The 17,121-nt window shown below is 48.3% G+C and overlaps 1 protein-coding gene across 6 annotated transcripts in view; it reads right to left on the reverse strand.

Annotated features, from left to right (window-relative positions):
* ATF1 (activating transcription factor 1) overlaps nucleotides 1-17,121 on the reverse strand; it is a 935,797-nt gene that overhangs the window by 854,562 nt on the left and 64,114 nt on the right. The window lies entirely within an intron of this gene.

The raw sequence follows: 17,121 nt of genomic DNA on the forward strand, positions 1-17,121 counted from the left end.
TCAGTGCATAATTCCCACCCTCCTCCCAGAATGCTAAGCAGTAGCGACTGAGAAGTCAACATTTCCCATCTGTAAAAATGCAGTCCAAAAAAGGTGGCAGACTACAAGCCTGGCTGCGGCCAACGTGTAATACCATGACATTTTATAAAACATTCTGTGCGGAAACAACTCAGTTCAGATGTCCCTAAGCTTCAGTAGTCAAACACATTAACCCCTTGATCTCCTACAGCAGGTACATTTTGTGTTCGGTGCTTTTCCTTAAACTACTCTAGCACAGCGAGTTGAGCGCTCGCTTTGACATCTGTGCAGAGCCTGCTGACGCAGGTTCGAATCCCAGCAGGGTCAAACACAGCCCTTTCATCCTTCCGAGGTCGATAAATGAGCACCACACACAGTGGGTAATAATAAGCAGCGTTCAGGAGGGTTCGTAGCGCTATATAAATGCTAAAGTATTATTATTACTCTCATGTTCCCTTGCCAATCCGGACTCCACGGGAACTTGAGCTTAAGGCAATCTTTTTCAAGGCATTCATGAGCACTTCAAACATGAGGCGGGGTCAAAGAATTATTGAACCGGCATCGCGTGGTAACAGAAAAAGCATTATGTAACCGGAATAAAAGCATGAACGAAATCGGTCGGAAGACTTGCTACCCCAAATTAATTTTGAGAAGCTGGGTTCAGATCGTAGGATACCCGTCAGACTGCCATGAAATAACTTTCAAAAGACCTTGCTAGCTCCGGAAAGAGGCACTCCTTAAGGTGACACTCTAACATAGCCTGGCACCAAGTTCACCGTCAGGTTTAATATTTGGGAGCCGTCTCGGACTGGACTATAGCCCGGGCATGAATACCTAGAGGACTGGCACCAAAGGCTGGGCAGAGCCAGAGAGATCGATGGGCGCCTGTGGGCTTGCAGTGCACGTTTTGTCCAACATACATTTAATGATTAATCCTTTGCACAAAACATTACATGGTGCAAGGCAGGCTGCCAGCCGTCCACAGCCAGCAAACTCCATTTTGTGGAACTGGAACAGATGCAGGCAGCAGCTCTCACCTCGTCATTGCTGAAGCACTGGCAGGTTGCAATGGGCAGCGCATGCGTGCATGCTAGGGCACGTGCAGTGATGCCCTGGCGGTGCCCCCCACTATGCGCAGGCGCGAGCTATAGACTGAACGGCCAGAATCATGCAGGCCACCCAAGCTTGCATCGTTACGTTCCGTTGAATTTATGTGTCCTTCCCCCAAAGAAAAAGACGCCCTTGGTCCCAGAGGCCTACCGGGGGAAGTCCCGGTGTCCTGGTGGGTCAGTCCGGGCCTGGAAGGAGCAAACCCAACAGACTACATAGAGACCCTGCTGCAGCAAGAAATTGGCTCAGGCGCCCTCATTCAAGGCTTCACGGTCGAACAAGCACATATATCACTGATGAGGAAGCCACAGCATGGAGCCTCGCTGAGGCCAATAGCAGCCCGGATCCTGAACTACCGGGATAGGGAAAAGATCCTCAAAAACTTCTGCAAAGGAGGGACGATCCAACGAGTGTCTGCCATAATAACTGGTGGCTAACCCGAGGTACATATTGCTGTGCCCTGCCAGACAAAGTGATTCACAATGGTCAGCCCATTTTCTTCGAAGACGCATACAAATGATTGAACACGCAAAATGCGCACACCGGTGCAGAGGCTGGTCTGAGTTAGCTACGAGCAGACACGTGCAGAAGACCAAGACAATTGCAAAGAGGCAGCAGTCGACTGTAAATACAAGCTAAAGCGGCAAGAAGACCCCCGCCGCCCGCTTCAGGAAAATAAGAATTGCCAAATGCAGGAGCCCAGGACGTGGTGCTTATGTAAGAGCGCACTATGCAGGAGCACCGCTTAAGATGGATTTCTGCCTTACTCCTGTCATTAGATGTCCAACGAACCCATACGAATTTAAAATGTCACCCACGAAAATAAGATACTCGGGGATTATTGTATCCCAAGAAAGAACGTCTCTGTACATGGATAATCACAAACAACTTCTACATACAATTACAACTAAACTCCATTTGTGGGGCCAGACTCCCCTATACCACTGGTTGGCCGGGTTGCAATTCTAAAAATGGTGATTCTGCCCAAGCTACTGTATATATTTAGTAACATCCAGATATGGCCGGGCAGACAGTTTTTTGATTCCCTAAGATCCATAGCATTTGTCTGGAATGGGGGTACAGCGAGAATGAAATGGGAGGAGCTGGTCGAACCATATGACACAGGGGGCATAGCTGCTCCGGACTTTGTGTTGTACTACCTGGTAGCGCAGGCTCAATTTGCCAAACACTGGTATGACCCTCTAGACACTGCACCACACAACCCTATAGAGCGACACGCTGCTCTCCCGACTGATCTACGCCTATCATATTAAAAACACAACATAAAGATGAATGCAAATTTGACCCAGTTAGCACAACAGTCCATGCCTGGTCTAAGATCTATAAAAGGCTAAAACTAGAGACCATATAATCCTGATGCTCCTTTCCCGACATTTCGCCCTCATTCGATACAGATCTTCAGAAGATATGGGACCCTAACAGGGAAATAAAGATGCAAGATATGTTCCCCAATGGGAAATGTGTCACTCAAGAAGACTGATCACGGGGGGGGGGGTGGAGGGGAGGAAGCTCCCTTTGTTGCAATATCATTGTATGAAGCTGGTCTTCAAAGCTAGATGGCCACTAGTTCCGGATGAGCCTCTACCACATGAATGCTTTGTATCATTGTCCTCTCAGTCTGGCACAAGCGTCTCTAAACTTTTTTACGATAATAAACACATTCGCACCCTTGCTTAACACAGTCAAGGCTTCCTGGGAAACTGACATGGGGAACACAACTGAAGACAAAAAACTGTCAAAATACTGTGAACTGTCCAAGAAGGAACTATTAATTCCGGTCTCCGGCTGATCCAGTTCAAGGTGCTAAACAAACTACATTATACCCCAGCCAAAATTGCTAAATTCACAGACGACTGCCCTGGTAGCTGCCATATATGTGGGAATCTGTTGGCGGATTCGTTTCATATGTACTGGCGCTGTCCACTTATTTTTGGATTCTGGGGGCAGGTAGCTAAAATAATAGATGAGATAACACAGGTCCCAGCTGACCTCACGCCACAGAAATATTTGTTTGGGGACATAGGAAAAAGTGCACAAGTAACCAGAAGACTAATGTGATTTGTGCGGTAGCCAAGAAGTGTATACTTCAGAACTGGAAAAGCCCACACACGCCTCACATAAACCACTTCCTTAAAGAACTTACATACGTAAATGAATGCGAGGACCAATATGTGATAACACTACCAAGGACAAGCAGACCCAAAGATATATGGGCTCCATTCAGGGTATATCTATGCGAAATGGTGTCGGATGAAGAAAGTCCCACAAGGCCCCGAAGTGTGTTGATTCTTTAACTTGTATGATATTTGCCTGTTACCCATCTCTGCGATGTTTAATTGTATTATATCGTGTTGCTGCAGGGACGTGTACCGCAACCAATAAATAAAGTTTTAAAAAAAGGGGATTTCTGAACTCTGACCTGGTGGGCAGAGGTTCAGAAGGCCAGCCTCGTTTCTTGGAACAGGGAAACCTCTGGACAAGCCAGGCCAATCAAGGTAGCTCTGGCAGGCGGTCAAGACTAACTCTCAGAAGAGGTGAGGGTGACTGAAAGACCTCAATGAGCACACAGAGCAAGGACCCTTACAAATTACTCCCAGACAGGTGTTATTTCAAAAATACACACACATTTATAACAAGGCCTTTGTAACTCCGACCATAGCAAAGGTATCACAGCAATACTAAGAAAACCAACACAACAATATCAATACAATGTATATACAAGACCAATGGGGTCCAAAGGAATAAATGCAAGCAATATGTCCACAACCTAGATGGGGAGAAAACCGGCAGTGCAGATAGTCTTTGGCCCCGTCGACATTGACAACACTTAACTAGGAGGCAGTCCAAACCCTAAGAGAGGAGCCTTGTGCTCAATAGTACATGCAATGCAAGCGCACACGGTTGTTCCAATGGGCCAAACGGGGTCTCTTCAGGAGTCTCTAGCTAGCAGCTCAGGAAGGTGGATGAGGCGATGAAGAATAAGTTCCCACTATTCAGGGAGGACTTCCACTTGAAGGCAGAGGCAGTTCCAGAGTGTGGGGTGGAGTCACTAGTTCGGACTAGCAGTGGAAAGGAGCGGGACCCTCAGGGGCCACTGGTGCGTAAAAAGGGGCCCTGGCACTAGGGGTCACCGGTTAGTGTTGGAAGTACTCACCGGTCTGAGGCGCACTCCGACCCAAACTTTGTCAGTTCAGTCCACTTCGCTTGCAGGTTCGAACACGACAAAAAGGACGTCTCTTCCGCTTTCAGTTCCAAAGATACAGTGATGATTCCCAAACGGGACAGTGGAGATTTCTCCGCTCCGGATGGATGAATTGACCCAGTTTCACTGCAGCAGGCTTCAAGGGCAAGAGGGTCACAAATGCAGCATACCTGCAAAGGTTGTTGCCGCGGCAGGGCAACACAGTAACTGCGTATGCTCCGGTCCGGGCGCACTCGTTTCACTTCAGACCTAGGAATGGCAAGTGTACGAAATTCGGTGTGAGGGTGCCGCGGACACAGAGCTAGCAGTATACCAAGTTTCGAGGGCCTCTCGAAACGGCAGTGGTGACAGAGCAAAACAACGGGGTAAGCTGGCCAGCCCACTGGTTGGCTCTGGGACACTTCCGAGAAAGCTTACTTGCAAGTTTTGATGAAGGTGCCGAGAATAGTTGGTCCCACTATCCTAATGGGCCAAAGAGTCTTCGCAGACCTTTTAGGACGACCAGGTGCAGAGGGGTCCCGCGGGCTCAGGGTGCCAAACCTTCCAGCGGTCCACCAGCGGTTCCTCGACTCGGCTTCTTAGTTTCAGGATACATGGATCCTACCCTTCGTTCAGTGAGAACTCCAGAGATCGACATGGTATAGGGGTTTTCAGCCTCCTCTTATCAAAAGTTACTTTCGCGCCAAAACAGAGAGGACCCAATGGGAGATCTGCTCACAAACACACACTCCATACGTGGACCAATCATGGACCACAGTGATCCCAGTCATTCACATCACTCCAGACTCTCTGGCACCCAGGATGCGTATTGGGGACAGATACCCCCAGCCCACATCCTGGAGGCACACACACAAGGCTTGCAGAAGCCTGCGAAAGCTTGGCGTTTCGCGGGAAACTGCATGTCCAAATAAGGACTGACCCAAGTCGACTCAACCTGGGGAAGGCAAAGGGGCAACATGGCCAAAGGACAGGACAAAACCTCGTGGCATGGCCATTTTGGAGCCAGGCCACCTATTTGTGCCAAACGTGGTTAACATGGCAGGAAAGGGTTAAAAATAATGCGAAAAGAGTGCTGCCACCAGCCCTGTACAGGACACATCTGCACATCTCACAAAAAGTCCATTGGCAGTATCTAGGGCCTTTGGAAAATTATTACAGACCCAAGTACACTGTACTGGAAGGTACATTGTGTACTTGTTACATGTGCAGAAAAGTTGCAACATTGTAAAAGGACTAAGGGAAACAAAGTCTCCCAGTACTGACTGTCTTAAGGGCATGTCAGAGGAGTGAAGCTGAAGGCTGTGCTTCTCTGGCAAAGACAGTCTATGGTGTCTAAACAGCAGCAAAATGTTTGGGGGTGTACACATGGAGGGAAGAATTACATACAATTATGAAATCTTTCCCAACAGCGCCCTACCCCTAAAATCGTATGTGTGTGTTAGGATACTAGCAGTTACGTATCCGCCTACCGCACCCCACGCACCAGGAGAAGGCACTGGAGCAGAGGCGAGAAGTGGGGATGCTTGAGCACAAGGTATTGAGCTGGGCAATTGTTTTGTTCGGGGGGGGGGGGCAGGGGAGTTGGGGTAGGTAGTTGGGAGTTAGCCTATGAGTCCACACTGTATATATTGAACTTGAACATTGGACTGCTGATATGTGTTAGAGTTTTTGAGTGAGATGGGGGAACTTAGAATGGTATTCTGGAATGTCAGAGGCCTTAACAGTTATATTAAAAACGTAACAAGATTATGACTTAAGGCGTCACAAAATTCACATTGCACTCCTGCAAGAGACTCGCCTCACAAACGTGAAACTGCAATTGTCAAAAATTGGAGGGGCACGACACTGGGCTCGCCATACTCCGCTTATGCTAGGGGTGTACTAATATGGGTGGCGCCGTCGATACCTTTCAGGGTGCGACCTTTCAAGATAAAGAGGGCAGGATGTTCGTATTGCGAGGTCGGGTTCAACCCAGAGAATTATATATAATCAACACATATGCACCTAACCAAAAGAATGCGGCTTACTTTCGCACATTATACTCACTAATAACGCCACACAGAGATGGAACATAGAAATGGGGGGAGATTTTAATTGCAGGCTTAATCCTACATTTGACAGATCGGATGATAAATGTACGCACCCTACCCCCTCCGCCAAAGCCCTGTGCACATTGTTGCAAGCATTTAGGCTTTCAGACATATGGCGGACTCTACACCCGCGGATATTCACATTATACTGCTCCCCAAGACCTGTACACTAGTCTAGACTATATTTTTACAGGCGAGGACACCTTGGGAGAGTTTGAGGGGCGGAATATAAAGCACGAGTGTTGACGGATCATGCTGCGCTGGTAGTTACGTGGGGAGTTTCCCCCCCACCGCCATCCAGAGCAGGTATCCCAACATGTAGACTTAGGAGCGAGTCCCTGGGAGACAAAGCATTTCGGGAACACTTACGAGAAGGGGTGCATGGTTAGTTTACACATAATACAGGAAGTGTGGAGTCAGCAGGAACGTTATGGGAGGCCTTCAAAAGTGGTGATCAGAGGGACAGCAATCGCCAATGGAAACAGGGTTCAGGCCGCAAAAGAGAATGATTTATGCAAGGCTTAACAAAAATTAGAAGTCATTAACTGGCACAGTGATCTCCCCGGTCGGAAGGCCCGAGAGGCTGTTGCCATAAAGCAGGAATGCTTAGTACACTGGGCTAGATTAGGTGAACTGAGTTATCGGAAATATGTGGAATGGCAGCACACTGAAGGGGGCAAACCTGGATGCTTGCTAGCCTGGTTGTACAAAAGCGCAAGAGCGTAGCATGATTCGAGCAAATACAGCGAGGAATGGGGAGATCTGCGAGACACAACAGGATAGAAGCAAATGCTTTTGTGATTTTTAGAACATGTTATATGAAGAGACATCAGAAATCCAGGAGTCAGAGATAGAAGAAGCGTTAGCGCTAATAGATCTCCCCAAGCTAGATGAAGGGACAGCGGACAAGCTCGAATCGAAGACCCCATAACCAAAGAAGATTTGGAACACACCATAAGAAGGTTGCCGTCAGGGAAGGCTCTAGGTGCGGACGGACTACCTAGCGAGTTCTATAAAGACTTCATGGCAGAGATCATAGTCCCCTTGTTGGCAATGATGAATAAATCCCTAGATAAAGGCATTTTGCTGCTGTCATTAAGGGAGTCAATTATAGTCCCATTACTGAAGCCTAACAAAGCTGATACCGAATGCGGCTCTTATAGACCCCTCTCACTGCTCAATCAAGACGGTAAGATACAGACGCCTCTGATGGCTAACAGGGTGAAGCCAGTAATTCACAAACTCATACAGCTGTCATGATGCCTACCCCCGGGCATCAGGACCAAGGCCCTCAGCTCCGGGAGCAGGCATCCAGACATTTGTTTAAACCTCAGCAGCCCCGGCTAGGGGCTGTCTGGGTTCAGTCCTGGCGCCTTAGGCACCAGGCTCATCATAGAAATCAGTCCTGGCGCCATAGGCGCCAGGCTCATAGACTTTACTTAACTGATGCAGACCATGCTGCAAAAGAGTCCAAGCCTACATGAGGCCTGGATGGGACTATTTTGTTACAGGGACTATTTTTTACTCTGGCGTGGCTCTAGGGAACTTCTTACCTGGAACTACTTTGGAGGCTATTTAAACCACACCCAAACAGCAGCACATGCTTTGCGTTATTCTGCATCCAGCAGTGTGACGCTCACCGTGCCTGCAGCCAGCATCCAGTTTTCTGCCACGCCCGCGTGCCTGCAGCCAGCATCCAGTCTTCTGCCACGCCCGCCTCGAATCCGGAGCTCCTAGAATAAAGAAGAAGAAAAGGACAAGGTTAGAAAACAAACTTATTTCAAATTCCTCACCTAATTCCGGAACCATTTCATCTCCGGACCTGGAAAGTACATCAGTCCTGCACGCGTCGCTTCGCCAGCTCCAGCACGGCGCCATACTCACCAGTTCTCATAGCATCTTTCGATCCGGCACTGTCTCCATCATTTCTTAATACGACACCTAGGGGAACAAGAAAAAACAAGGTGAGCCAAGAACAAGGTGAGCCAAGGGAATCAACAAATACAACCTCTTACCACCATAGACTTACCTGATTTACCACCGGCGGTATTATTCCATAACTCTCCACATTTTCATATGCCGCATCTGTAAAGAGGGAGAAAAACAACACGTTAACGCATGCAATAGTTACCGGACAGCGTTGGGTAACAGACTCTTACCTGAACGCTAGCAGCAGCTACGAGACCACCTTCTCACGAACTCAGTTGCAAATCGGGCTCTCCTGAAGATCCTTGCCCCCCGGACATATACAAAACAATTCTCAAACAAGGAACCCCCATGGAATACCACAGGAATCTCCTCAACCTCTCAATCTCAATAGGCAAAGTACCGCAGGCCTTCAAGTCAGCTTACATAAAGCCACTACTTAAAGACGCAACAGGAAACGTGGAGGACCCATCTAACTACAGACCCATCTCCAAAATACCCTACATAGCCAAACTGCTAGAAACGTACGTCTACCAAATAACCCAAGAATTCATAGAAGAGCATTGCCTACTAGAGTTGGCTTCAGCACAAGTTGGCTTCAGACCTATGAGAGGAACAGAATCGGCTCTCCTCTCAATATGGGACGACCTAAAAACAAATGCAGACTCAGACAACAGCACCGCCCTGATTCTCCTGGATCTGTCCGCAGCCTTCGACACGGTCAACCACGCCATCCTCATAAAAAGATTAGAAGGACTAGGGATAACAGACACTGCCCTACTATGGATCAAATCCTTCGTAACAAACAGAACAGAAACAATATGGATGAAACCTTGTAAATCTAAACCCAGAGTTTCCACGTGCGGAGTACCACAAGAATCATCCTTCTCCCCGCTTCTATTCAACATCTACATGTACCTATTAATCAAACTCATCAAAAAACACGGCCTCACATCCTACAACTACGCCGACGATACTCAAATAATCTTCAACATACAAGACAACCGAGAAGAAAACACCACACTAGAGAATTAGCTTCGTGACATATTCAACTGGATGAACCTCAACCATCTCAAAATCAACCCAGGCAAAACAGATAATGATTGTTTCAAAAAAGGAGACATCAACTACATACCCTGGGCAAGAGAGCTCGGCACCACACCGGAACCATCAACTGTAAAAAACCTAGGGTTCCTGATGGATAACCTCACCCTGGAGCCACAAGTAAACTCGGTAATCAAGAAATGTTTCTTCCTCCTGCGAGCAGCAAAAAGGATCCTACCGTTCCCGTCGTTCGCCAACAAAACACTTACCATCATCGCTCTGATCATGTCCAGAGTAGACTATGCCAATAGCCTTTACCTGGGCATGCCCGAACGACTTCTAAAAAAACTACAACGCATACAAAATGCAGCAGCCAGACTCCTCCTCAAGATACCCAGAAGAGAACACATCACACCCGTGCTAAAAATACTACACTGGCTACTACTGAAACAGCGAATAAAGTTCAAAGCCATGTGCATCACGCACAGAGCAATACACAAACAAGGTGCAGAATTCCCAAGAGACAAACTACGCCTACATCAACCAACAAGAACACTAAGATCAAGCCCCGACATACGCCTGGAACCAAAACCCTACAACAGAAAAAAACTCGGAGGATCGTCTTTCTCTCACCAGGCACCTAAAACGTGGAATGACCTACCTAAGAATATACGAAATACAACAAACCACCTAGCATTCAGGAAACTCCTCAAATCATGGCTCTTCAAAGCATAACCACTACGGAGACGAACTAGAATGCCCATACATCAAAACAATGATGAAAACAACTCCAACCTCGGCCACTCTCAAATTGGACAAACACTCAAGCTAAAGAACCAACCACTCGACAGAACACAAGACATCATGGAAAACAGCCACAAAGAAAGGCTACACAGACTGACCACAAACCTAGACCCAGACCTAGACTCCCCCGCTCGTACATACCGGACGAACACACCCAGACCGGCAGATGCATCTAGATACACGTTGGCCCGCGTAGCATCTGGATAGGATCGATTGAAGGATAACATGCCTGTGCCTAGAAAAACGTGAACGCGAGCATGTGCCACACTCAGAGCCGTGAACACCAGCCTGCGTGGCATTCGGATGGATGTGTGAATGTTAGCTTGCCCACACCTGGACTGATCTCTAAACACCAGCCTGCGCCGCGTCTAGATAAAGTGTGAATGTTGGCATGACCACATCTGTATGGAGCCCTAAACATTGGCCTGTGCCGCGTATAGATTGGAATGTGAGGGCCAACAAGTGCCACACTCCTCAGAACTACGAGTGCTAGCATTGGTAAAGGTCAGGTAAACCACTAATCTATATAAGATCAAACTCTGCATACCTATCTCACTCAAAAAACACACAACCATCTCTCGCACGCACTTCACAACACTGCAACAACACATAACCCCGAACAGCAGCACACGCGGACTGACTCCGATCCGATACCCGCACCAAAGCTCAGCACCCGGTGTATACTGAGTTGAAGCTGCCAACAGCACACCACTCCTCTCACTATCCTACTCCCTTCTTCAACCTACTAACCCATCCCACCTTTATCATTTACAGATCCGCCTGAGGACAAATTCCGTTGGTGACGGTGCGCGGTACAAATACCTTTAACATTTAATTTAAGGAAGGAAGGGGACAAGAGTGAACATCGGGCACATTGAACTCTTTGAACTTGATTCTTACCAATCCCGTCAGGGACTTCAGAGTCAATACTTACCGGAACTCCCCCAACGCCTTCAAACCAGTCAAGTAACTGGTATCTACGCGCCCCTACAAGACACGCAGGATGGAGAGCTCATCTTTTACAAACATAAGGCAAGGTTACTAAGGGGATATCGGAGGTGATTAGTGGGGGCGAGCGAGAACAGTTAGGAGGCCATCACTAAAACCAACAGGTGGTTAATCCCTGTCTCCACTTGCAGGAAAATACTTCTTCGGGTCCAGCAGACAAGACTAGGTGGGCCAGTGCAGACAGTCATCTCTGCACTAGGCATCACGTTGAAGGAGACTGCAGCTGTCCGGGTCCAGTCGACACCCCTGTGTGGTCCAGGTGAGCGTAACACACCCAGATCAGTTAGGGTATGTCCCCAATAGAAATATCACATATAATTTAAGACGATTGCACCACGTCATTCACCATACCCAGGATAGCATCCAGCTCATGGCAGTAACCTCACTGGATGCAGTCAAAGCATTCAATTCAGTCAGGTGGCCATGACTACTAGTGGTCTTGAGAAGTTTTGGTATTGGCCCTATATATATCAAATGGGTTTAACTACTGTAGAGCAACCCGGTAGCGAGAGTCAAGACAGGCACCACAATATCAGAACAATGGGAGTTAAGCAAGGGCACCAGGCAGGGCTGTCCTTAGTCTCCCATGTTATTTATATTGACCTTAGAGCTGTTAGAGGTATACTTACGGAATGAATATCAGGAGGCAAGCATCAGAATACGGGGTAGTACACACCTGATCTACCTGTATGCGGATGATATGCTTCTTTAGCTACAACAACCAGAGACCAATTTACAATACATATTGGATGTGCTTGAGCGGTATGCAGACCTTCCTGGGATTACAATAAATGCACACAAGTCAAGCTTATTCCCCCTTGCAGGGTACAAAGTAAGTCCCCGGAGCGCATTACCGTTGTTACTGATTAAATGGGAAATGGGCACATTTAGATACCTGGGAGTTGACATTTTCCATAATTCCAGAACATGAGCAGAATACGTTGAAGGCGGGGACTAAAATAGAGAACTCCATGAAATTTTGGGCCAAGCTGCCACTTCATTAATGGAAGGGCCGCGTTGTTGAAAATGGTAGTGCTCACAAGCCTGCTTCATTATTTTATAAACGTCCCATATAATATATCCAAAGCCTTCTTTAGGACACTGAACACAACTGTCAGTTTCCTATGGCATAACTTGAGATGTAGATTGGCGCCGAAGAAATGAGGTCATACGAACAAGAAGGGATAAAAGTGCCGGATTTCAAGGGGTATTTTGTGGTGTGCCTACTACAGTTTGCCACGTATTGGCTATCTGATGAACAGACCAAAAACACAGTTACTACAACCGGCATGCACCCCATTCTTTCTGAAAGTGATGGTATGGGCCACGATATCACAGGATCCCACGCCCCCTCTGTTGCTGAAGCAAGGCATGACATTGTGGCAGTGGGCCTGCCGCTTTTTGGGCAAAGCAACACCCTATACACGCCTCAGATCCCACTGGTGACACTAAAAAGCGATGATGTCATCGGCCACCAGGGGGCGCACGGATGGAGACGTTCCCCGTGTGAGCTCCGCGCAAGGGTCCCGGAAAGTGGGTTGAGCCCCCACCACGAGACCCCCCGCCCCCGACTTATCATCACTCACGCTTGCCCTGAGGAGGAAATGTATCCCAATTACAAAGTTGTTGAAGGACAAGGGAAACAGATATCGCTGGGGTTACCCGTTCTCTCTCACCTTTGAGTGGCAAGGCTCGACAATAAAGCTCGCTTCGGAAAAGGAAATTACAGACTGCACAGCTAATCTCCTGGGCGACCAAGCAGAGGACTCCTCCCAGGGGGATCCAAACAAAAAGGGAGCTGAATGGCATATCAAGGGTCCCCGTAGGAGGCGGATCCAGGGGTCCAGGAAATTTCGGAGGATGAATAACTCGCAAGATATGGAACATTAACTTGGACAGAGGACTTGTGTGCACAATTGCTGAGGATAATAGCTTCTTCTGACGGGCACTTTTGCCCGACCATGCCACTTAGGACCCCGCCCGGGGTGGCGCGTAACCAGGTCGCAGTGTCAACTGGGATGGTATTCGCATACTGAAGATCATTGTTCCACATGTCTCCCTCGAGGCGCTCCTCGACTGCAATATGTTAACCTGCCCGAGCGTATGGAGCACTCGATTTTGTATGCATGAGAAACTTGGCGAAGGATATGAAGTAATATCCATGCAGTAAAGACACCCTGGGGGGAGTTGATAGTACTATTCCAAAGCTGCGGATTGTTAAAGTTTTTGTATGAGTTGTCTGTTGGGGGCTCACTGTTATATATGCTTGTAGTAAGATGGGACCGCTTGTTCTTGCGGTCACCACTGATGGTCCGAGTTCGACTGGGTGAGGTTAACCCAGACGGATCGGGCGCCGATCATAAAGAGGATAGGGGGGGTGGGGTGGGGAGGGGAGGGCGGGTGGGGAATATTTCATCGAGCACAACTCAGACGAAGAGAGGAACAGCACAATATGCGTAAATGTGAGGGCTCCACACACGAAAATGGCATGGACACAGGCGTACTCGACGCGCACATACACGTACATAACTTAAAATGGCATACACTCTGCACGGACACGATACGCATCTGCACACTTAATGTCAAGGGACTGAACTCCCCTATCAAAAGATCCATGGTGGCCAGGGAATTTAGGAGATCGAAAATTGACATTCTTTTCCTTCAGGAAACGCGATATCGAAAGGGTGAGGAGAGAGCGATCCCATCCCGGGAAGTTGGACCAACCTTTTGGAGCTCGGGCACTTTGAAGAAAGCGGAAGTGGGGATCATAATCCGCAAAAGCCTGCGGAGCACAATCATGGAGACATGGACAGATCAGGAGGGGAGGGCTCTCATGGTCATTGCTAACATAAGGGGCACGAAAGTCACCCTTGCTACACTTTACGCACCTAATCAGGGGCAAAACAGATTTCTGCATAGAATCAGTGAGAAGGTCTTTGGAATGGCCAGAGGACACACGGTCCTCGGCGGGGATTTTAACACATGGATGGACAGCTCCTTAGACAGACAATCTAAAGCAGATACAGTAGACCCACCCGGTACCAAAAACGAGGCAAGCATCAAACTGTCCCTTGACCTCACCGATTCCTGGCGCCACTTACACTCGTTGGAGAGGCTTCACTTTCCATTCCCTCCCCCATGACACACTTAATTGCATTGATTACATTTTCCTCTCCGAGCACCTATTGCGCATCCTGCAGGCAGCTAGTATACAAATCTCTGCATGGACGGACCACGACATGGTGATGGTGGATATACCCTGGCACGATCTAGCCCCACGAAACTCCAAATGGAGATGTAATGATTCCTTATGGGCTGACTCGGTCTTCAGGGAAAACCTCGAGACTGAAATCAAGCAGTTTTTCCAGATCAATGATACAGGGGAGGTGGGGAAGACCTACGTTTGGGAAGCCGCCAAAGCAACGCTGAGGGGAATACTAATAAAGGAGGGAGCCGATAAAAAACGTGAACGTGCCCTGGTAGAGGCAGATATAAGGGGAAGGCTTGGGAGGGCCCAGGATATGGCACAGTCCTCTCCATCCGAGAGGTCTGTATATATTGCTGAAGCCCGCCGACTTAGGGAAGAGTTAAAAATACTCATTGCCGGTAAGACGGCCCAGACCCTGCAATATCTCAAGCAAAAATACTATGAGAAGGGCGACAGGGCCGATGCTCTCTTGGCTGCCCGCCTTCGCGCGCAAAAAGAGGAGCGATGGGTTGAAACGATCGAGAGACTGGATGGCACTCTCACGGACACGGTAGTCACAGCCCCCGAAGATATACAGGAAGCATTTGCCAACTTTTATGAAGACTTATATATGTGCGACCCGCCCCCCCCCCCCCCCGTAGGGAACATAGACACATATCTGAAGGATTTGCGGATCCCCACACTAACACCCACTGAAGCGGATTCCTTAGACATGCCTGTCCTTGAAGAGGAAGTCAGAGGCCATCAAGAGGTTGAAGACGGGGAAAGCCCCAGGGGACGATGGATTCACACCTGGGTTTTACAAAACGTTTTCCCCCTTTATTGCCCCTTTCCTTACATCATTGTTTAACCACATCTTTGTCACAGGCCAAGCACCTCCATCCTTCTCACAAGCCCTCCTTGCTGTCATTCCAAAAGAAGGCCGTGACCCCAGGCACTGTAGCTCACACCGCCCCATCTCCTTACTTAACATCGATGCGAAGATATACGCTAGAGTGATTGCGGCCCCGTTAGAAACATTCCTCCCTAGATTGATAAATTCCGACCAAGTTGGATTCGTCCTTGGCAGACAAGGCGCGGATACGATGAGGAAAACGCTGCATTTAATCCATGAAGCGCAGGAGATGGAAGGAGACCCGTCCCTTCCGTCTCTCGATGCCGAGAAGGCCTTTGATCGGGTCTCATGGGAATTCCTGGAGAGGGTACTGAGTTCATATGGGCTAGGACCACAGCTCTCCCGTGCCATTAAAGCACTCTATAGCTCCCCCATGACATCAGTGGCGGTGAACGGGGGATACTCTCGTTGGTTTCCCCTTGAGAGAGGCACAAGGCAAGGTTGCCCACTGTCAGCAATCCTATTTGTGATGTCTCTGGAGCCACTGGCACAAAAGCTGAGAAATGACAACAGAGTTAGGGGTATCATAGTGGGCGACCGGAAATATAAATTGGGCCTATACGCGGATGATATTTTGCTACATGTGACTGACCCCTTAGACTCGATCCCGGCAGCATTTAGTATTATTGAGGAATATGGAGAGCTTGCGGGACTGAAAATCAATACAGGGAAATCTGTCCTCCTTCCAATAGATAAACGCAGAGACTCGGATGCCAAGCGCTTTGCCCCTTTGGGAGTAAAAGTCAGCCTCACTACGCTCCGATACCTGGGCATTAATGTCACCCGTGACCTTGGATCCTTATATGAGGCCAACTTTCCCCCAATGTCCCTTGCTCTTCAGAAAGATGTCCAAAGGTAGTCCAAACTTACCATTTCATGGCTAGGGCATTTAAATGCTATAAAAATGGTCCTGCTCCCTAAGATACTATATCTCTTTCAAATGCTCCCTATTAAAATGCCCCCAGAATACTTTACAGATATGAGGAAACTGATATTAAACTTTCTATGGCACGGCCAGAAGCCAAGAATCCCGAGATCCCTCCTTCAACTCAGAAAAGATAACGCTGGGGTGGGTCTTCCAGACATTGAGACATATTATAGAGCCATCAGCTTAGAGTCCTTGTCCCACATTTCAGGCAGCAATCTGAGCCCCAATGGATAGCACTTGATAATTATCACCTTCGTCCCTTCATCATGTGTGAATGGCTATGGGTGCCCGGACCACAACTACGTAATACTGTCAAATCTCACCCCATCATAGGCACGATATGGTCAATATGGAAACCAGGGAGGAAAATGGTGGGTGTCACTACATGGCCCGCCCCACTGGGGCATCTCTGGTCACCTGGGATCCGCGACGCAATTCCCGAGCCAGGAAGTTTTGAAACATGGTACCAGGCGGGGCTAGAAAGGGCAGGCCAATTGCGCCGAAATGACTCCTTCATTACCATTCAGGAGTTGCAGGAAGCCCTAGGCATAGGTAACCTCTCGGTCTTCCTGTATCTTAGACTCAAGGGGGTAATGACTAGATCAATATGGAAACAACAGTTACAGAGAGACCTCACACCGTTTGAAAAGATCCTTGATTCATGCACAAGCTCCAAAGGCCTGATCAGTGCTATGTACCTTGCACTCATTGAAATTGATATTAAACCCTCCTTGGCACTCAAGGGCAAATGGGAAGTAGATATGGGCAGGCAAATCTCCCCAAAGCTATGGTTACAAATGTGCAGACGAACGGCGAAATCATCCCTATCGGGTCAATACAAATTACATGCTATCAAACTACTATACA

Source organism: Ambystoma mexicanum, chromosome 3q (assembly GCF_040938575.1).
Source record: "Ambystoma mexicanum isolate Mex_15411 chromosome 3q, UKY_AmexF1_1, whole genome shotgun sequence".
Taxonomy (NCBI): domain Eukaryota; kingdom Metazoa; phylum Chordata; class Amphibia; order Caudata; family Ambystomatidae; genus Ambystoma; species Ambystoma mexicanum.